Raw genomic sequence first — 22421 nt, 5'->3', positions numbered from 1 at the left:
CAAAGGTCTATCAGAAGGGAGAGGAATCAAGCAAGGAACTAAGTGCAAGATAGAGGTTGGTTTCCTTTATTCTTCTCTCATCTATTTCTCATAAAGGAAAACGAAAGTAGTTTTTAGTGTGTTTGTTTCTAAGGTAACTACTAGCCTTAGTGGGATTAGCAGCTCTGCATAGACACTATTCCCGATAACACATCCATAGAAGAGGGAAATGAAAATGATATCCTACCCATTTTTTAGCACACTGCTAAACACATTTAACATAGTCAAGTACCCTTGAAATTGTTGCTTCAACATTAGGAGGACTGAAGGGATGATACTCCTGCCTTTCCTTAGAATACTTTTGCCAAAATAAGTTGTTTTCTTTTAAGGCAAGAGCTCCCTTAGCTTTAACAAAATGTTGACGGTCTTCTAACACTGCTACTTGTAGTTGTCTGATGTATTCACCCATTCCTGGTTCCTTCAAAAACTGATGATATTTAGCAACAAAAATGGCAGAATTTTGTGGCTCCGATCAAATCAACAAAAGACGATTGTCTTCATTATGCCTTGCTGAAAGAAAGGCATTCTACCATGTGACCTGATTAGAAAGGAAAGAGACAAAGGCCCTAATTTGAACATCACCAACCAAAGGGTTTAGATTGAGTTTCCTATCCTCCGGGATGGCTTCACTATAGAGATACAATTCACAGAGTAAATTGTGTTCACTAGTAGATGCTTCTGTGAAATTTTTCACAAACTGTTCAGGTCTAGATACCTCATGCGGTCTCCCATATCTAATTGCCTTTATTTGAAAGAATGCTAAGCGTTCTGTAAGAAAAAGAGAGCAATTGGAAGATGGTTTCCTGGTAGCTAATGATCTTTGAACCAAATCAAACATGAGAAGCAGTCTAGTTTTTAGCTGTTTATTCTCCTTCTTCTGGGCATGAGAATGTTGGAGTACTTGCTCCAAATCTTCCCATTTTTAATATATATGATTTTTCCACAGTGATTTATGCTCCTACAATATCCTATATTGCAGCATAACATATCCTTTCTTCCATTTATCCATTTGTGCTTCAGTGCTGCTAGTCTAAGTAAAAATAGTCTTTGTAGGCCGAGGTTCAATATGAGTAAACACAGTTTTTGTAGATCGAGGTACAAGAATTTTAGTTTTAACAGTCACAGTAGGCTGAGGTATTTGTGATTTAACCTCTTTTTCAAAAAAAATTGAAGGCCCTGCTGGTTCTTGTGTGACAGCAGGGCGTTCCTCTTTAATTGCAGCAAAAGTGGATGTAGGGGAGGCTCCAGGTAATGGAATTTCAACTATTTTATAACTGGCTTGATGATAAATGTTACCGCATTGGCAGGACATATATTCCTTATACCATTATTTCTCTGTACTTTTATTAGTTGTGGATGCTACATGAGCTAAAGTGTACAAATTAAGCTCTTTGTCATAGGCTTCCCTTGCCATTATTAATTCTTGTTTATAAGCTTCGACTTCTGATTTTAGAAACTCATTTTCCTATAGAAGGGAAGCCAAGGTGACTGGGCTTTATGTAGCAGTCACAGTCTCAGTAGTTGGTTCTTGTGTGGCAGCTACTGGATGAGTAGTTTGTTGTTCTATAGTAGCTACATAGTTTGCAACATCCTGAACATCCAGATTTTGCATATCAGCAGGTGGTTCTTGTATGGCAGCTGCTGAATCAGTAGCTAGTTCTTGTGTAACAGCTATGTGTTGTGCAACATCCTAGTCGTCTATATTATGTATATCAGCAAGTGACTCTTATGTGGCAGCTGCTGAATCAGTAGCTGGTTCTTGTGTGGCAACTACTTGCTGTGCAACATCTTGATCATCTGTATTCGATATATCAACAGGTGGTTCTTGTGCGACAGTTGTTGAATGAGTAGTTGGTTCTTGTGCGGCAGCTACTAAATGAGTAGCTAGTTCTTGTGTAACAGCTACATGATGTGAAACATCTTGGCTATCTAAATTTTGTGGATCAACAGCTGCTTCTTGTGTGGCAGTTGTTGAATGAGTAGCCGGTTCTTGTGTGACAGCTACTTGTTCTGAAAGAAATGGTGTCACAAAATCCTAGGCATCTGGTTCTTGTGTTTCAGTGCCTGAGGGTGAGACAGGTAAAGATTCAGGGACTTGGGACTGTGGTGGGGTATGGGGTTTTAGACCAATAGGTGAGGAATTTAGGATGGTAGCAACAGTTGTCGCTTCAGTTGATGCCCTCATTCGTCTTTGGGGTAAAAAGGCAGGGAGAGCAGTAACTTTCCTTTCATGAGTGGGTTTTCTTAGAGGGGGAGGGTTATTAGAGAGGGTAGCTTCTTTGATTGAGGCCCTTGTTCGTCTTTTTGGTAGGAAAATAGTCTTATTTTTCCTTTTTCTTTTTATCATAGCGATGAGAAGGTTATCTTCAGAATCATCACTATGAATGTCGATAGTAGGATTAGATGATTTTGCTAAATTATGGGATGCATTTGATGTGGTGGAAGGGTCAATTGGGTTGGCTGATTCTACTGGTGGAATTTCTGGGGGATCAGGAATGCTCCCTGGTTGCTATTTGGAGGGATTTTCAAGGATTTCTTGAGGATTCTCAACAGCTTCTTGGGGAATTTCAACTGCTTCTTGAGGAATTTTAGCAACATCTTAGGAATTTCAGCTACTCATTGAGGAATTTCAGCAGCTTCTTGAAGGTCTAGGGGTGGGTTATTGAGAGGGGGAGGGTTTTGTCGAGCCAAACCCCTCTAAATTAGTAGCTGGAGAAGACGATGATGGGTGAGGGAAAGGAGTGGCAATTTTTCTTGTTTATAGTAATGTGACATATTCTTTTGACACCCAAGTAAATAATACAACATATTCAATAGTCGACCATGTCTCAAATGATTTAACAAGACAAAATCATGTTGATCAACTACCTAGTAGCGACCTTCACAGGTGAGATAATGCATGACAAATTTAGCAACCGTTGGCCATGGAGGCAGTAATGACTGAAGTCGGACACCCAGCCTTTAGGCTCGACCTACTCTCCTCGCAGAACAAATTCCTGTTGTGCATTCAGAATTATATGTTTACGACTAAACCATCGAGTGCCAGTGACCGATAGACGTGAAACCTGTGCTATATCATACTTTGATACCGAAATTTGAACTCCTTGGACAGTAGAGTAGCGATCCCGTAAATTACGTTCAAATTCAAGGACTTGTTGTGGATCAAATCCCTGAAGCTTCTGAAAATATTCTACCCAGCCTGCCTGCTGAAAAATATAATATACCTCTGGGTGTAATTCTAGTATAGCTATTGAGCTAGGCTCATGCCGAATAGCAGGTCCTCCCATTGTTAACCAGCTTTAGTAAAATGCACAATCAAAAACCGAGTTAACGCACTTCTTACAGAGTAAATTTTTCAAGTGAGAACATGGAGTAACAGCATAGAGGCGGGGTAATAAGACGTGATCGTGGGTTAAAAAAACGATGGTTATTGGCTTGCTGTGAAATTATTTCATATAATCTTGGTATTCCCCCAAACTACGGCTGAAATAATGACTTTAAATGTACGAAGATCGTGGTAATAATGACATAAACTTCTCATTTAACTATAGTTTAATAGTATTTACACATAGTAATTACATACCTCATGTTTACCTTTGACACATATTTGGAAAATATAGTGCGCGTTGATAATAGATCATCAATAGTTATGGAAGAGAATTTTAAAACATGAGGGTGATTATATGAAAGGCCTGTATAATCATAAGAGAAGGTAGTGAAAGGACAGAGTTATAAAAGCAATGGAAGAAGTGATTCTCACAACGGAAAGTAGTTTGTGGTAATTCTTTGAAAAGAAATGGTGTAAGAAGAGCTTCTACGTAAATCACATATAGAAAGAGATCTTTGTCGACGCGTTTCGAGCCAGCAAGTGTGGCTCATCGTCAGGACAAGTTGAAGAAACAGATCCAGCATTGCAAGTTAAATACTCTGAGCAGGGCCTCTAACAACTATCTAGATCAACGGCTAGATTTGACCAAGGGACAGTCAAAAAGTCAAATGGATTATTTAGAGGGGGTTACATTATTAATTTAATAATTAAAAATTATTATTAAAGGGAAATAGTTATAATGGAGACCTAACATTTTATACCTAAGGTAAATGTAAGTTGATAGTTAAATAAATAAAAATAAAAAAAAAAGCAATTAAATAAATAATAATAATAAGTATTCGTTAGTAGATAAATAAATAGATTAAAGAAATAATAAAAGAACAATATTAAAAATGAAAATAATATATATTCGCTAAAATATAAATTGTAAAATAACACTATATAAAAGATAGTTACGAAAAATTAGATAACAATAATAATATAATTAAGATATAAAATAATATAAATTAGTAATGAAAGAAATAGCAAAATATATATTTGTTAATAACTATATAAAATAATAACAATATATAAAGGCTAGTTACGGAAAAAAATAAAATAAAAATAAATAAATAAAATTAAAAATTAAAAAAAAAAAAAAAAAAAAATTAATAATAATAATAATAACAATAATAATATTATGTATACTTTAATAGATAAATAAAATAAATAAATTATATATAGATAAAAATACTAATAATAAAACTAAGTAAATATATATTTGTTAATAATATAAGTACCAATATCAAACAAAAAAAACGGGGGGGACGAATAAATAATACTGATATTATTAATATATTTTCGTTAATAGATAAATACATAAAGATCATATAAAATAGATAAAAAATAAAAATAATAATGAGTAAATAAAAAACTGTTAAGAATATGAAAACCAATATCAACTCGGCAAAGACGGGAGAGGAACAATACAACTTAGAAGGAGAAGGACCGGAAAGAGTCCAGAGCAAGAAGGATAAACCAAAGGAGACAGGAAGGCTCCAGGGGAACGACGAAAGCGAAAAAGATGAAAGGGGGGGGGGGACTAAGATGAAAGGGCAGGGATCCAACACCCACTGATCTTCCAGCCGTCATCTCTATTGAGATTGTTAGGTCTTCTTTCAATCTCAATAGCTTCCCTGAGTTTACGATGATGGAACTGGGCAACCTTGGCAACCACCTTATGTTGTGGGGAAAAATGCCTATGTAGGACGATCCTATCCACCTAAGGTGTGACAGTGCCTTAGCAACAAACAAGGACAGCTATTCTGGTTTCTTCCTTTATGAAATGTGAAAGAAGAGAGATCAATAGACTTACCGGTGTCTTCCATTTGTCCCTCGATCCGGTCTCTCTTCTCTTTGGGAGTTCACAGCTACTTGCCTTCTCACTCACCCAGCTTCAACAGGTTCATGTAAGATCACAAGAGAACAGCTACTTGCGACAAGAGAAGAACACTACACAAAGACAGATATTCACATTCATAACTAGTTTAGGATTAGAAATAAACTAAACATACTAATGCATTCATACATCAAAAATACATCAGCATATAGGAGAAACCAAGATAGCTTTATTGATGAATAACAAGGTTCAGGAAGAGATACAACCCAGAGGGCTCCAATCCAGCATCTCCTTCCCAGCAAACGGAATTCCTATCTTCACCCCCTTCAAAGAATTAAGCACCCAATGATTCCAATCTCAAACCAACAGCAATTCTTTGCAATAACAAAATTCCAGCCTCTAGATCTCATAGAGGAGAGATCCACATATAGATGTTTGGAGAGAGGATGAGTCAGCTTGAGATCTGACTAGTTTCCTCTCCCTCTGTCAGTTCTTGATTCCACTTGGAGGTTCTTGCTTCCACTTGGAGATTTGGAACCTCTTACTCATCACCAGTCGAATTCCCTGAGGCAAGTATTTTGGAAGCTTCCTGGGTTTTGACACCTTGAGAAATGAGCTTGCCACATGTCCACTCTCGTTCAACGCAGGTAGCCAGTGTTCCCTTTGACATTCAACGCAGGTAGCCAGTGTTGGCTTTGACATTCAGCGCAAACAGCTAGTGTAGCCACTGAAATGATCCTGAATTGACTTGTTTTTGAGCAGTTTCTAGTGGAGAACTTCTGTGAATTGCTGTGGTTTGTTAGCCTTGTTCCTCTAGGGGTAGTAACAACATGTTTAGGGACTTTGGATCCCTTAGATTATGGACATTTCATGCTCAATGTTGTAACGCACAAAAATGTCTATAACAGTTGCCCCCTAAAGTATGAGGTTGTTTATCGGGTGAAATGCTTTATCAGGGGGATCCGAAGTTCATCCAATGCTGGGAGGAGACCTGTAATAAGATACAATACAATACATTATTTTTCATACTGCTTTCATGATCTAGCTGAGGCGGGCATTCCCATGCTCAGCTTTATAAATTCATTTTTCTGTACATAGAACAGACAATCGTCTGATGGTAGACTGATAATTTTGATGAAATTATCATCCTTTGAGTAGGATGATTATCTGCTGCAATGATGTACATGTCAATGTCTTTATCTTTCCTGAATATATATCGCAGCCCGGATGGATGAAACTAGATCTGGGGTCTTCAAACTCGTTCGATCTTCACTCTATGTACAAGTCGATTCATGTGAGAAATGTTCTGAAGTCGAACATGGAAAGACATCGCTTGATTACCGGTCAATGATGTAAACCGTTAACAAGAGCGAGAGGAATCACCGATAATGATAATGACCCTCAAGGTACTGCAGTACAATTCACGTGGTGTGAATAAAGGACTTGGCGTCGAACACCACGCAAAATCTTTCGGTCGAAGGTCATTGATGTATACCTGTCGCCGGAAGTGAGAAACTTGCCATTGAGGCATGCAAGCTTCAAAGTACTGAAGGGGTTGTTCCTAGATCAACTTCTTGGATAATGAGCTGAGGTCGACAAGAAGCGATCCGTCAAAGGAGGGCCTTAATGAATCCCACATCAGTGACACGGAACGGAGCTAATGATTTTAATGGAGGTGAAAACGATCTGTGACATATGATTCAGGGTGGCGGTCATGAAAGGATGAAGGATAATGTATGGCAGTGGATGGGAAACGGTTGACTTTTCTGAACGACTTCTCTTGAACATATGGCGACATTGATGCGATGGATTGGTAGCATTACCCCAAATATGGATGGTATGGCGAGACCATGGATGTGACCGGTGAATGAAACAACCCAACCCAATTGTGGTACGGAGGAAAAGTGTCATGTTCAAGAGCGACTTGCTACCATCAAAGTTTTCTTGAGTTTCTCCCAATTTTTCCCCAGTCATTGCTGACCAGTACCTCTTTATTTTTGTCAAGCTTGAGGAGGATAACATATGCTTGTTCTATAACCTGCCCTTCGGGCAAGCCCATCGCTATGTTTTAACGAGCCTAGCGATAGTGAAACTCGTTCTCGTCTAAAGACAAGTTTGTCGCTATTTAATGATTTTAACGAGTCTAATGACAAAGATAACTCGGTCCTTTTCATTTTTAGAGATTCTAAAAAGGTACATAAAGTTAACTCCAAAAGTCCTTTTTCGTCATCTAATCCCTTAGGTCCGAAAAAGTATAAAACAATACAGAAGGGATGAGTTTTCGATAGTTTTAACGAGCCGAACAAAACAAGCGCTCGATCTTTTTGTGCAATAATCCCTCAGGTCCAAAAAGATTAAAATCTAGAGGAGGGATAGCTCTTCCAGTTGCTTTAACGAGCTGGAAGGCCAAAACTCGGCAATCTTTTCATATTTTACAAGTCAGATGAAAAGAGCTTAAAGAAGACTCATCTTTTGAGGAATGAGTGATAAATAGGGTTAGCAGCTGATTCCAGGTACAGGTTGGAATTTTCCAATCACGGCAGTGTCACAAGGATGGCTAGTGAAATCACTCTTCGCAGCTGTTCCTCAAAATGCGTAAACAAACATATGGAGGTGAACGATCGGCCAATGGAAAAGTGGAGGTGACGGTGCAAACACGACCAAGGCTTTAATGGCTGATGATATTACATTCACAGTGGTTATTTACCGAGACAGTTCATTTTTTAACGAGCTTAAACGCGGGTGGAAACATTTGCTCGATCTTATGTTTATTTTTTAACGAGCATGAACTATGTGCTAAAACTGCTTGGATCTTGCGTTTATTTTTTAATGAGCATGAACTGTGTGCTAAAACTGCTCGAATCTTGCGTTTATTTTTTAACGAGCATGAACTGTGTGCTAAAACTGCTCGATATAAGTTCGCATGCCCCCAGCATAATAACGCAAATCGAGGTGCATGCCCCCCAAGCTTCATTGCATTCAACTTGGTGGTTGGAATGAAGGTTTACCTTCGAGAATTGAAAAGGGGATTTGTTTCATTTTTTAATGAGGTTGACACAGTAAAAGAACTATCCTCATGACTCCTTGTTTCATTTTTTAACAAGGTTGACACGAGATTAGAACCATCCTCGGAGCCCACTGTATTTATAGTATTTCTATTAGGGCGATGATCCACGCTGACAAAATGTTTAGGAATCTTCTGAATCCATTAGATATAGAAGATTTCATATTGTAGGTTTCCACTGTGGCCACTTCCGCCAGATTACTTGCAGGCGGTAGGGAAAAAGTACCCATTAAGGCAGGGTCTTTTAGGAGACCTATTCCAATATTTTGAAGCGAATGATTGCTTCCACGGATCATTGGAATGCTTCCCGTAACTTGTGAACTGTCGGGGAGGAAACTTTGTTGGTCAACCACTGTAATTCCTCCTTGAGAGGGAAATGCAATCTTCCTGAAGTAGGTCGACACAACTGTGGCCATGGCATATATCCAGGGCCTTCCCAGTAGGATGTTGTAATCGAGGTTTCCATCAATTACTTCAACGTCAATTCCTACTGTTTTTCCCCCTAGTTCAACTTGCAAGTTACTTAAAATCCCGTATGGAGTGTATGATCGTCCATCAAATGCTTTTAACGTCGTTGACGATCTCGACAAGGGTGGTGAGCCTAAATTCTTCCAGCAACTCATCGACATAATACACGTAGATGCCCCCTCATCAATAATTGTTCGATGAACAGTTTTGTTGATGGCTTTCACTTGAATAAGGAAAGCTAGTTGAGCTGGTAACTGAGGGTCATATCATTTATGATCAAAGGCCACAAGATTGGAGTCCATTGGGTCAATTTCACCTATTGTTGATAATAAAGCTTGCTCTGGGGAGAGGCAATTTTGCGGTACCTCAAGCGTCGACATAGCAGATGGCGATTGGGCCAGGTCCTCTATTATATTATAATTTTGTGCTATTTTTGCACGAGGATTAAATGTTGACTTGTACACTACTCCCTTTGGCGACTTTATCATTTGTTCAGGAATGGTGGGTGGCACAACTTTGGTCAAAGTTGTTGTCGAACTACTAGGTTGTTCATTAGCCTTGTTATTCGACACCTGTGGATTCCCGTAATCTTTATTCCTTGCCAAAGCATCATTTTGCTGCTTTGAGATAGACAACATAAGCACTTGGGATCGGGAAGCATTTTGATTAGAAACCAGTTTGGTACCCGGGCTTGGAAACAGATCAGTCAATACTGCTGAGGTTTTTGAACTCTTAAAGAGTTTCTTAACTTCAGCTATATGTGGACAATCTCTCGTCCAATGATCCTCATCGCATATATGACACCCCGCAGGGGGTTTCCTTTTTCTCCCTTTCTTTTTCTTCTTGCCCCCTGGTTGCTTCAGTTGTTTCCCTGGTCGACATTTACTTCCGAGGAAAGAAGTTCCTCATTTGCATTTTGACTGGAAATCTTACGGGCCCTTTTAGATGTAGCCTTTGTCGATTTCGTGTCTGTCGTGCCAATCACGCCATCGATGGCATGAGAGTCATTGTTTGATTTAGGAGGAGGAGGAATTGAGAATTCCGGTCTAGGGGCGTTAGGTATTTTGTCGTAGAGCGTGCCAGACTGAGTATAGACCAAGTCCAGATATTGCGCACGAGCGATGACTTGCTCTTCCGTTACGACCCCCCCCCCCCCCCCTTTGCCACATCTTCCGTGATTGTAGGAAGTAAGGATTTGATAAACCATTCAGCTAATAGCTGATCAGGAACGTACGTTTTTACCATCCTACGACGATGTCGCCACTCATGTATATGATCAGATATGTGAGTGGCCGTTGTCTGTTTGAAGTTGGTTAGGATTTCCGTTCCCGTTTCATACCTTATCGGTAATTGAAAATGGGTTAAGAAAGTCGTGGCTAAGGTACTGAAGTTGTCGAACGAAGCTCTAGGCAATTCAATATACCATTTTGCCACTGGACCAGTTAACGTCCTCTGAAAAAGGCGAAGCCTAATCGAATCATCGTTTAGGGTGTTTGATGAACACCACAGATGAAATGTCATCACATGATTCGATGGATCTTCACCCGGATTTCCATTAAATTTAGGAATATCTGACGGAAGTTTATGCGGAATCTCTGGCCACCAAGGGGCATAAGCAATTGGATCATTCGTCAGCCGGTTTAGATCTGGTAATTCTAGAGTTGCTACAAAGGGCAACTGTTGATTCAGGTTAGGCGAAGCATACCCAAGATAAGATGGAATCGCCTGAGCAGTGGGTCTTTGCATACCAGCATAATGTATTTGATGGTGGCAACTTTGACAAGGTTGATGGGTATAACCATTATAATATGGTTGTTGATAACCGCTTTGGAAATGCGATTGCCCATTACTTACAAAGACTTGTTGCTCAGGTCCTTGATATGATTGCTGGAATGGGGATTGTTGAGTTTGAACCTACTCTGGTTGTTGAACCATTTGTTGTTGACCAATACTGGATGATTGACCAAGATGAGGAGTCACAGTACTTGTTTGATCCTGAGTCGCTCTAGATAAGGAGGCACTAACCTGAGGTTGTGATTTAATCATTGAGACAAGAGGCTGTTGTATTGCAACCTGAGAAACTTGGGGTTGACATACAACAGGTAGCACTGGTACTTGCGACGCAGTCACCATAGTAGGTATAGTGGGAATATTCGACACAGGGTGGACTGGTTGCGTTGAATATACAACCCTTGGTTGCTGAGGCAGTATTGGTACCCAACTGCTGGATGTAATTCCAGTTTGACCTGAACTTTGTTGTAAACTCTCATATGGTTGTTCTCTGGGAGGGAACAATGAAAAGGCATACTGCCCTCCATATGGTGGCAATCCAGTACTTAAAGGGAAGATTGGACTTTGAAGACACATTGGATCAATTTGTTGAGTTTCAACATAAGAAATACCAGATGATAATCCGGATGAAGAAATAGGAACTAACCATGTCGTCAAAGCAATCCCTGATGGGACTCCGGCTTGTTGTTGATAACTTGCCGGGACATATGGTATACCATCGAACATCATTGGGGTAGCAGCAGGAGGCTCTACCGCTGTTGTGTCAGATGACACAGTCCTAGATGTCGACGGTTGTTCAGACATATCTAGTCTATCCAAAAGATTTTCTAGCGATTCTACAAGAACTTGTGATGAAGGGAGACTAACTTCGAAGATCAACGAGGAAAAGGTGATGATTATTCCTTTTAAAATAAATTTTAACGACACTTTAGACACAACTTGCTTTTTCACTTTTAAAGAGTCGAGAAAAAGCTAAAGATGACTCTAGTCTCCTTCGATGTTTTAACGAGCCCGGAGTGACAAATGCTCGGATGGACTTTTTCCATTATAGAGTCTGAAAAAGGCCAAAAGGAACTGCTCTGGAGTTCTAGGCAGAGGGTGTGCCAAACTTTTCGCAAAACCACAGAATACTTTTTAGGGTACGGGCGGTCGATCTTCCTGAATGCTGTGTTCAGTGCATTGTGATCAGTAGGGCGGCCGACACGGCTTCCTAAGGATAAAGGTTTTATGCCTATAGGGGTCTCCCAATATATATGCAATGGTACGTGGGAGCACAATCCGTACTGGGGCTATCGTCCCTCAGGAGGAATCACCCACCATCCACGAGATCGACAGTCACCAGGCTTTACGACGCCGGAACACGTCTCTAGCCTAGACCTCTATGTTGTGCGTTATGCTGCAAAGCGTTGTTAAGTTCATTCAATTTATTTTAGGTTGATCTTTCTAGAAGTTTGCCTTTCAAGGTTCACCACGAGATGTATGATACAATTCCTAAATGCAGTCTAAAGATGATAAGCAAGCTTTATATCTTTTCAACTTTGAAAATCCTAGCTACTAAGGGAAAATAAAGACACCATCTTTTCTCAAAGAGCAATCAGCACACTCTAATGCACTTTTCCTAAATCAAACATGCAAACTATCAAAATGCAAATGTACAATGCAGGTGTTTGTTTTCCGCTTTCTTAGTATTGATGCCTACAAAGAAAGCTTTTTGTACAACTTTGAATTTGCTTTTAAATGACAAATACAAACAAGTTTACTTTTTTGAAATTAGAGAGGGTAGAAGAGATTACAACATTTAACGATTTTCGAAATGAAGACTTGTTTCGACACTTAAAAGAGACAAACTCAAACCAAATGCAAAAGTAAATGTATAATCAACTGCAAACAGCCAATGAACTCTCTTCTAAGATCACAATCAATAGATCTGAATCAAGGGCTACAGGATGACTATTTCACTCATGCAAATGAAAACTGTAAATGATGCCACAAACACATAAAAACACTCACATTCTTTTTGTACAAAAGGAGGCAGAATCTAAGCAGAGAAAAGGAGTTATCAGACTGGTACCTATGCTGGTTACAGGCTGCAAAAATCAGAGATCAAAACAAGTCAAAACAGAGCAGAGAACACCAGTTGCACAAGGGAAAACTGGTTCAGCGCAACATCAACACAGGGGTTTTGACATTCAGCGCAGGTAGCCTTCACGGGACCAACATTGAAATGCAGAATCCCTTCACTGGGTCTGCGTTGAAGGAGAAACTCTCGTTTCTCACTGGTTCTGGGTCACAGATTGCTATTTAATCAACTGTTTTAGGCCAAATAAAAGAAACAAGCAAAGTGTAATCAAAGGGATGCTTTGAGGGAGTACTAAGATCTATCACAAAGGATCATCAAATCATTTGTGAGTTCATTGTTCAGATCATAGACAAGTCCAGTGATTGGATCAAAGCAGCAACTGTCTACTTTGCATCTGGGAATAGCAGATGCAGTTCGATTGTTGTTGTCGAGTCTATGAAACAAACAATGATAAAAACACAAATAAAATGACTAAACAGATGTCCCCAGTGGAGTCGCCAATTTGTTTTGGGGAAAAATGCCTATGCAGGACGATCCTATCCACCTAAGGTGTGACAGTGCCTTAGCAACAAACAAGGACAACTATTCTGGTTTCTTCCTTTATGAAATGTGAAAGAAGAGAGATCAATAGACTTACCGGTGTCTTCCGTTTTTCCCTCGATCCGGTCTCTCTTCTCTTTGGGAGTTCACAGCTACTTGCCTTCTCACTCTCCCAGCTTCAACAGGTTCATGTAAGATCACAAGAGAACAACTACTTGCGACAAGAGAAGAACACTACACAAAGACAGATATTCACATTCATAACTAGTTTAGGATTAGAAATAAACTAAACATACTAATGCATTCATACATCAAAAATACATCAGCATATAGGAGAAACCAAGATAGCTTTATTGATGAATAACAAGGTTCAGGAAGAGATACAACCTAGAGGGCTCCAATCCAGCATCTCCTTCCCAGCAAATTGAATTCCTATCTTCACCCCCTTCAAAGCATTAAGCACCCAATGATTCCAATCTCAAACCAACAACAATTCTTTGCAATAACAAAATTCCAGCCTCTAGATCTCATAGAGGAGAGATCCATATATTGATGTTTGGAGAGAGGATGAGTCAGCTTGAGATCTGACTAGTGTCCTCTCCCTCTGTCAGTTCTTGATTCCACTTGGAGGTTCTTGCTTCCACTTGGAGATTTGGAACCTCTTACTCATCACCAGTCGAATTCCCTGAGGCAAGTGTCATTTTGGAAGCTTCCTGGGTTTTGACACCTTGAGAAATGAGCTTGCAACATGTCCACTCTTGTTTAGCGTAGGTAGCCAGTGTTCCCTTTGACATTTAACGCAGGTAGCCAGTGTTGGCTTTGACATTCAGCGCAAACAGCTAGTGTAGCCACTGAAATGATCCTGAATTGACTTGTTTTTGAGCAGTTTCTGGTGGAGAACTTCTTTGAATTGCTATGGTTTGTTAGCCTTGTTCCTCTAGGGGTAGGAACAACATGTTTAGGGACTTTGGATCCCTTAGATTATGGACATTTCATGCTCAATGTTGTAAGGCACAAAAATGTCTATAACACCTTAGCCTCCTCAATACAAACATGATGTTTGGTCTTCACCACATGCTCTGCTAACGCTGAAGACTTGGTTCTCCCATGTCTTAGGTCAGCTGCATGTTCGCTGATCCTCTGATGGATGGAGCGCCCCGTTTCCCCGATGTAGGGGGTCCCACAAGAGCAAGGGATCAAGTAGACACCCTTCATGTCCTTGGGGTTAACGGGATCTTTCACAGATCGGAGGGAATTACGAATCGTGTTGAGGGGTCTAAAAGAAGAGGGAATATCATACCTCTTAAGGATTCGAGCAATCTTGTCCGTGGTTCCTTGGACATAGGGAAGGTGGACCCCTATTCAGCAACGGGAAAATGGGTAAAGGTTGGTGTTTCAGCAACAGGAAAATGGGTAAAGACTGTTGTTTTAGCAACGAGAAAATGGGTGGAAGATGGTGTTTCAGCAACGGGGAAGATAAGGAAAAATGTTGTTGAAGAATACTACTTCATTGATGATAAAAAATAAAAATAAATAAGAAAAATGTTGCTGAAAAATAATGGGGAACATGGGGAAGAGAAAAAGGGGAAATGTTGTGGAAAATAGGGGAATGAACTATGGATTGAAATGAGATGATAGTGCTTCACAAAATGAAGCTTAGATCTGCCTGTAGTAGAATTGTACTTTCCAATCAGACTTTCCTACATCTGGAATATACAAAATACTCAATTGTAACATGCCAACCCTTGACAGGGATTATTAGTTAAGAAATCTAATCTAATGCTAAAAAGTACAATGCATAAATTAGATGCAATTAGGGGCAGCAGGCTCCCCCAAAAAGATATAATGTGAATCTACCATGCAGGTGGCCTTAAAATCCTCTTTGGAATGGGTTGCTGGTACAGATGGAGCCGATACCCATTTACTAGTAATGGTGTTCTATAATCATCAATTGTTAGGAGCCTTACTGTTCCATTGGGAAAAACAGTATCTACTTCATAAGGTCCTATCCATCTTGTTCGTAATTTCCCTTGAAAATTTTCAAACTGAGAATAAAGCCCAATTACCTTTTTGGAACTGCTTATGCTTGATGGTTTTATCATGCCACCTAGTTCTTTTTTGTTGGATCATAGTTGTTTGATGGATGGCATCTAATCTCTTTTCATCCAATTCCTGAAGCTATTGCAACCTGGTTGTCTGTGTATCAGTCAAATCAAGGTTAATAGCTAAAGCAGTTCTTAAGGTTTTATTTTCAAATTCCATAAGAAAAACATCACTTTTACCATAAACCAATTCACAGGGAGAAAATCCTGTAGTATTTCTCCAGGTAGTTCTATAAGCCCATAATGCTTCAGGGAGCCTTTGAGGTCAATCCTTCTTATTTTCCTTCACTGTTTTTGTTAGAATGGCTTCTATAACTTTGTTTGTACTCTCCACCTGTCCATTAGCTTGGGGGTGGTAAGGTGTATTCATTCTATGATGAATATGATATTTTTGAAAGGTGGATTTATAACCATGAGAATTGAAAGGAGTTCCTCCATCTGTAACTAGCTCTCTAGGCACTCCAAATCTAACAAAGATTTCTTCAAATAGAAAGGCTAAAAAAGATTCTTCATTAGCTCTAAAGAGTGCCTTAGCTTCCACCCATTTAGTCATATATTCTGTACAAACCAATATGTAAACTCTTTGATTGGATGGAGGATTAATGGGCCCTACAAAGTCTAGAGCCCATCTTTCAAAGGGTTCAAGTATTACCTGGGGATTCAATGGCATTTCATCTCTATGATTAGGTCGACCCATTCACTATCTCTACTGAGCACTTTGTTGAATGATCTTTATTTTCTGTTATGAAACCAGCTCAAGAAAAGATAGAAAAGATAGATCAACGCCTTAGAATTCAGCCTCTTCGAGGGGGCAACCTCCTTTACATTACATAAATGAACAATTCTTGGATGATACAAATGACAAAACCTCCTTTCTATATATAGGAGTCTAAGGAGTCACAATATAATCCAGCCGACCTAACAATAAAAATATAAAGCCACAAAAATAACAATAGAGGGATTCTATGGGGCACAGAAATAATAATATGGGGGTAATAGGGGCACAACAATATAAATAAGGGGTATAACTACAATAGTAATGGGGTAATCACTAGTATTATAGGGACCCAACATGCCCCTCTCCTTCAAAAAAGTGTTGTCCTCAACGCTTGAGTAGTTCTGGATACTTCTGCATAAAATTCTCATCCTCCCATGTGGAATCTTCAGCGGATAAGTTCTTCCACTTGATAAGATACTCTGAAATTGATCGATTTCGTAGCTGTCGAGTTCTTGTTTCTGTGACTGCTTCCGGTTCCAATATAATTTTTCCTTCCTCGTCAAGTTCTGGCAATATTGTTTGAACTGGGAGCTTGTCGCCTATAACCTTCTTTAAACATGAAACATGGAAAACTGGGTGCAATCGAGAAGCTACAGGAAGCTCCAATTTGTATGCCATAGTACCAATCTTTTCCAACACCTTGTACGGACCATAATACTTTGGTGATAATTTATTATCCTTCTTAGCTTGCTTTAGGGACATTTGCTTATATGGTTGTAGCCGTAGGAATACCCAATCACCTACATCAAAACTTCTTTCACTGCGATGTTGATCTGCCTGTTGTTTCATTCTATTTTGTGCCAACACGAGGTTATCCTTTAAGAGTTGGAGGACTTGTTGTTGATGTTCGATGTGATGTTCCACTGCTTGAACCTTAGAATTTTCTCTTAAATATGATGTGATTGATGGTGGTTGGTACCCATAAAGTGCCATAAATGGGGTCATTTTGTTGTTGTATGGAAGGAAGTGTTATACCACCATTCAGCCAGAGGCAACCATTTGACCCATTGTGTCTGTTTATCAGATACAAAGCAACGAAGATATCCTTCCAAACATTTGTTTACTATCTCAGTTTACCCATCAGATTGAGGATGATAAGATGAGCTATGAGCTAACTGAGTACCCAGACAAGAAAATAATTTTGTCCAAAAATTTCCAGTGAAAATGGGATCTCTGTCACTTACAATAATCTTTGGGTTTCCATGTAGCTTTTGAACTGTTTCCATAAATGCAGTAGAAACTGTACTGGCTTTAAATGGATGTGATAATGCACAAAAGTGTGCATACTTGGTAAGTCTGTCAACTACCACCATGATGACACTCTTTCCCTCAGACTTGGGTAAACCTGTGATAAAATCCATTGAAACCTCCTCCCAACGTTGGCTTGGAATGGATAAAGGTTGTAATAGACCCGGTGTCTTAATTGTTTCAACTTTATTTTGTTGGCAAACCAAACATTCCGCCACAAACTTTTGAATATCTGATTTAAGGCCATCCCAAAAAAAATCCTTCTTAACCCTGTGGTAAGTTTTTAAAAATCCTGAGTGCCCTCCTAAGGGAGAAGTGTGCAATTCCATAAGAATCTTTTGTTTTAGCTGGGAATTCTTACAGAGGTATAAGCGATCTTTGTACCATAACGAATCATTTTGCCAGCTAAATGTATCAGAAGTACTGGAATCTTGTTGTAGCTTTCGAATAAGTGCCCACACTTCTTCGTCATTCTTCCATTCCTCCTTTGCTTCGTTTATCCAATCTGGTTGGATAATAGAAATGGCACACAACAATGCTTCCATATCCTCATCCTTTCTTGAGAGTGCATCTGCCACCACATTTTGCTTCCCTTTTTTGTAGATGATTTCAAAGTCATAACCCAACATCTTTGTGACCCACTTTTGTTGCTCTTCAGAGGATAATCTTTGTTCTAAAAAGTATTTAAGGCTATCATGATCCGTTTTTACCTTGAAGTGTCTTCCCATTAGGTAGGGTCGCCATTTCTTAAGTGCATGGAGTATTGCCAACATTTCCTTCTCATAAATAGCTTTGCTTAAAAACTTTCCCTTGATTGGACGACTTTCAAAAGCAATGGGTCTTTCATCTTGCATTAGAACAGCACCAATTCCATTTCCTGAAGCATCACATTCCACAATAAAGGTTTTTGTGAAGTCCGGTGTAGCTAAGACCGGTGCTTGGCACATTGCCTCTTTAAGATGTTTAAAGGCCTTTGTTGCTTCCGGAGTCCATGAAAATGAATCTTTCTTCAATAATGTTGTTAGAGGTGCTGCTATTCTCCCATAATTCTTAACGAACTTGCGATAATACCCTGTCAACCCAAGAAATCCTCGCAGATGCTTTATGGATGTGGGGATTTTCCATTCCTTAATGGCTTTAATTTTGCTAGGGTCTACCTTAACTCCTTCATGAGATACAATATGACCCAAATATTCCACCTTGTCAACATGTTCAACATGATCCTTCCAATACTTGTTGTAGATTAGTATATCATCAAAAAATACTAACACAAATTTTCTAAGGAATGGTTTGAAAATTGAATTCATCAAACCTTGAAATGTTGAAGGTGCATTGGTAAGGCCAAAAGGCATGACCAAAAATTCATAATGACCCTCATGAGTTCTAAATGCCATTTTCGGAATGTCTTCAATCTTCATTCTGATTTGATGATATCCCGAACGAAGATCCAACTTGGTGAAGTAAATTGATCCATGCAATTCATCCAGTAATTCATCAATGACAGGAATGGGAAACTTATCTTTAATAGTGAGCTTGTTGAGCTCCCTATAATCTGGACACATGCGCCATGATCCATCCTTCTTGTGCACCAATACTACTGGAGCTGAGAAAGAACTTTGACTCGGTTGAATTATACCAGCCTCTAGCATTTCTGCAACCATACGTTCAATTTCACTTTTTTGGACATATGGATATCTGTACGGCCTGATGTTTGGAGGAACACTTCCTGGAATCAGATGAATAGCATGATCATGATCACGCATAGGTGGGAGACCTTTGGGAGTCTCAAATACCTTGGAATGATTGTCCAGGACTTTTTGGAGATCTGGAGAAATAGATGATTCTAATGTGGAAACATCTAGCGAACATAATTGTGCAATTACACCTCTTTGCTCCTTTTTTAGAAGCTTTGTCATGCCATTAGAGCTGATTATCTTTCCTGGTTTCCCTGCAATACCCCTTAATTCAACTTCCTTCCTTCCATAGAAAATTTCATGAAAAGTTCTTGAAAATTAAAAGCTATTGTACCCAAGGATTGTAGCCATTGGACTCCTAGTACAACATCAGCACCTCCCATTGGAATGGAAAGCATTGGGCTAGTCAATACATATTGATAGCTTGATATTATGGCACTTTCCAGAACAATTTATTGTTCCTCCATTTGCAATCATCACTTGACACTCTGGTGCTGGATATAGGAAGCAATTCAATTCTTTTGCTACCCTACAATGAATAAAATTGTGGGTGCTTCCTGAATCAATCAACACTATTACCTTTTTCTTCTTGATTTGTCCTTCTATCTTGATGGTTTGAGGAGTGGTAATTCCCGCCAATGCATTACAAGATATGGTCGGATTTATTTGTTCTTCATCTAGGCTTTGTTCCTGGAATATATTCTCTTCTTTTGACCTTTCTTGCTCCTTTTCTTCTTCCTCTTCACAATCTATGTAGAATAATTTCTTCTCAGCACACTTATGACCTTTTGTGTATTTGCTATCACAATTGTAACAAAGCCCTTTTGCTCTTTTTTCTTCCAATTGTTGTGGTGTCAACCTTGTAGGTTGTGGAAGACTATGGGCAACAACACTTCCGTCTTTATAGTTGTGAATGGTATGCTTCCTAGTTGCCATAATTTTGCTTTCCATTTTTCTTGCTAACCTGAATGCCTTCTCTAATGAATCAGGTTCCCAAAGGCACACATCATGTTGGATATTATCCTTTAAAGACCCTATGAACACATCAATCCTATGCTCCTCTGGAATATCTTTTACCCTTATGTTCAATTTTTGGAACTCCTCAATGTGCTCCATTATTGAACCCTTTTGTTTGAGACTTATCAATTGGCTAAAAAAAGTGTTGCTTTTTGTATCCTCATAATGTGCTATCAATTCTTCCGTAAAAATTGCCCAAGTGATAAATTGTTTACGAGAACAAAGCCATTGATACCATACAAACTGATTTGGTTCCAAATATAAAGTTGCCATACGTACCTTTTGTGTGTTTTGCACATTATTGAGATCGAAGAATTGCTCCATCTGTAATATCCATGTGGCGGGATCCTTGCCATCAAACTTCCTCATATCGATTTTTGGAATGTGGTGATTCTTCGATCCAACATTAGCGTCTATGGAATCATGATTAACATTTCTTTTGTTCTCATCATGAGTTTCCTTTACTACCTTTTCACCATTAGTAAGTATTTCTTGTAGAAAATTAGTCAAATCTGTCTTCAAATCTGCCATGCCTGTCTTCAAATTTGTGTTCAAATCTATCTTCAAATTGTCCATCTTAGCTTCCATGCCATTCATCTTAGCTTCCACGCCATTTATCTTAGCATCTGTTAACTTTTGTGAGTGTGACATTTGTTGCACTTGTTCTTGTAATTTTGATATATCATGTAGCATTTCTTCCTCTTCTTCATGAGTCATGCTAGAGCTTTCAGGTTCCTTACTAGGTGTTTGCATTTTCTTTCCTCGGGGCATCAGTTACCGATAATAATGCTCTACTATGCCCTTTGAATTCCTTCAAAATAAATTTTCAAACCAAACTTAAGCAAAAGTTTAAAAAAATCTACACTTTTTTTCACTTTGTAGGAGCTCGATATTGCCTCTGATGTATCTCTGTACTATCCAGTCATCTAGTTCTAAACTTGTGATCGGTAGTAGCTCTCTGTGTCCTCTTTCCAATGCCACAAGTCTGACCCAAATTGGATTCTCCAAGGAAGATTTATGCGAAATCTCCCACAGTGACTTGATTATAGACTAGTTCAGTAGAGCTAACTTGTACGACGTGCCGCGAGTCACTGTTTCAACCTTTGGATCTAAAAAACACCCACAAGAAACTAAAGTCTGTCCTCTTTCTGTACCTTTTTACAAAATTTCAATCCGATCCTCAGAGAGAAAGTTATGACGATTTTCCCCAGGTCACCTGTTTTGAATGTAATTCAGGAGTCTTCAAAAAGACCAACTTCCTCAGATCATATCTCCGAAAATATCGAGCTAAAAGCTCTGAAATTCGGACCCAAGGTTCAGCGTCAATTCTTCTCAAATGGGTTGTTTTTGCGACTTCTGAAACATCACAGAAAAATAGTTATAGCGAAAATTCCACGATGACCTGTTTGGAGCAGCGAAACCCTAGAATCCAAAGCTCTGATACCAAATGTTATGAAACCAGCTCAAGAAAAGATAGAAAAGATAGATCAACGCCTTAGAATTCAGCCTCTTCGAGGGGGCAACCTCCTTTACATTACATAAATGAACAATTCTTGGATGATACAAATGACAAAACCTCCTTTCTATATATAGGAGTCTAAGGAGTCACAATATAATCCAGCTGACCTAACAATAATAATATAAAGCCACAAAAATAACAATAGAGGGATTCTATGGGGCACAGAAAATAATAATATGGGGGTAATAGGGGCACAACAATATAAATAAGGGTTATAACTACAATAGTAATGGGGTAATCACTAGTATTATAGGGACCCAATATTTTCTCTCAATGTGATAGGTGTGATGGTAACTTCCCTGCAACCAGATAATTAGCAATGTCTGCATACCAAGGTGAGTGAGCAGATACTACAAATAAATATTCATCAGGAAAGGAATCATCTACTGGAGTATTATTATCAGCTTTTAATTGAGAAAGGAAATCAGCAACTACATTTTGTTTACCTGGTCGATCTACAATTGTAATATCAAACTCTTGTAATAACAGTAACCACCTGGTGACTCGAGCATTTGTGACAGATTTGTTCATTAAATAATTAATAGTCGAGTGGTCAGTATGAACAAAAGTAGATTAACCAGTAATGTAATGTTGAAATTTATTAATAGCATAAATGACTGCTAAAAATTCCTTTTCAGTAACTATGTAATTAAGCTCAACAGAGGTCATATTCTTACTAATGAAATAGATAGCATAAGGAAGATGGTTTTCCTCTTGTCCCAAGATAGCTCCAATTGCAATATCTGAAGCATCAGAGGATATATGAAAGGGAAGTGCCCAATCAGGTCCCCTTAAAATAGGAGTTGTAGATAACTGATGCTTGAGTTCATCAAATGCTTTCTAGCAAAGATCAGTCCATTTGAATTCAGCATTT

This window comes from Pinus tabuliformis, chromosome 5_1 (assembly GCF_031772625.1).
Source record: "Pinus tabuliformis cultivar Carrire ecotype Pingquan chromosome 5_1, CPIR1, whole genome shotgun sequence".
Lineage (NCBI taxonomy): Eukaryota > Viridiplantae > Streptophyta > Pinopsida > Pinales > Pinaceae > Pinus > Pinus tabuliformis.
Note: the sequence above shows the minus strand (reverse complement) of the source record.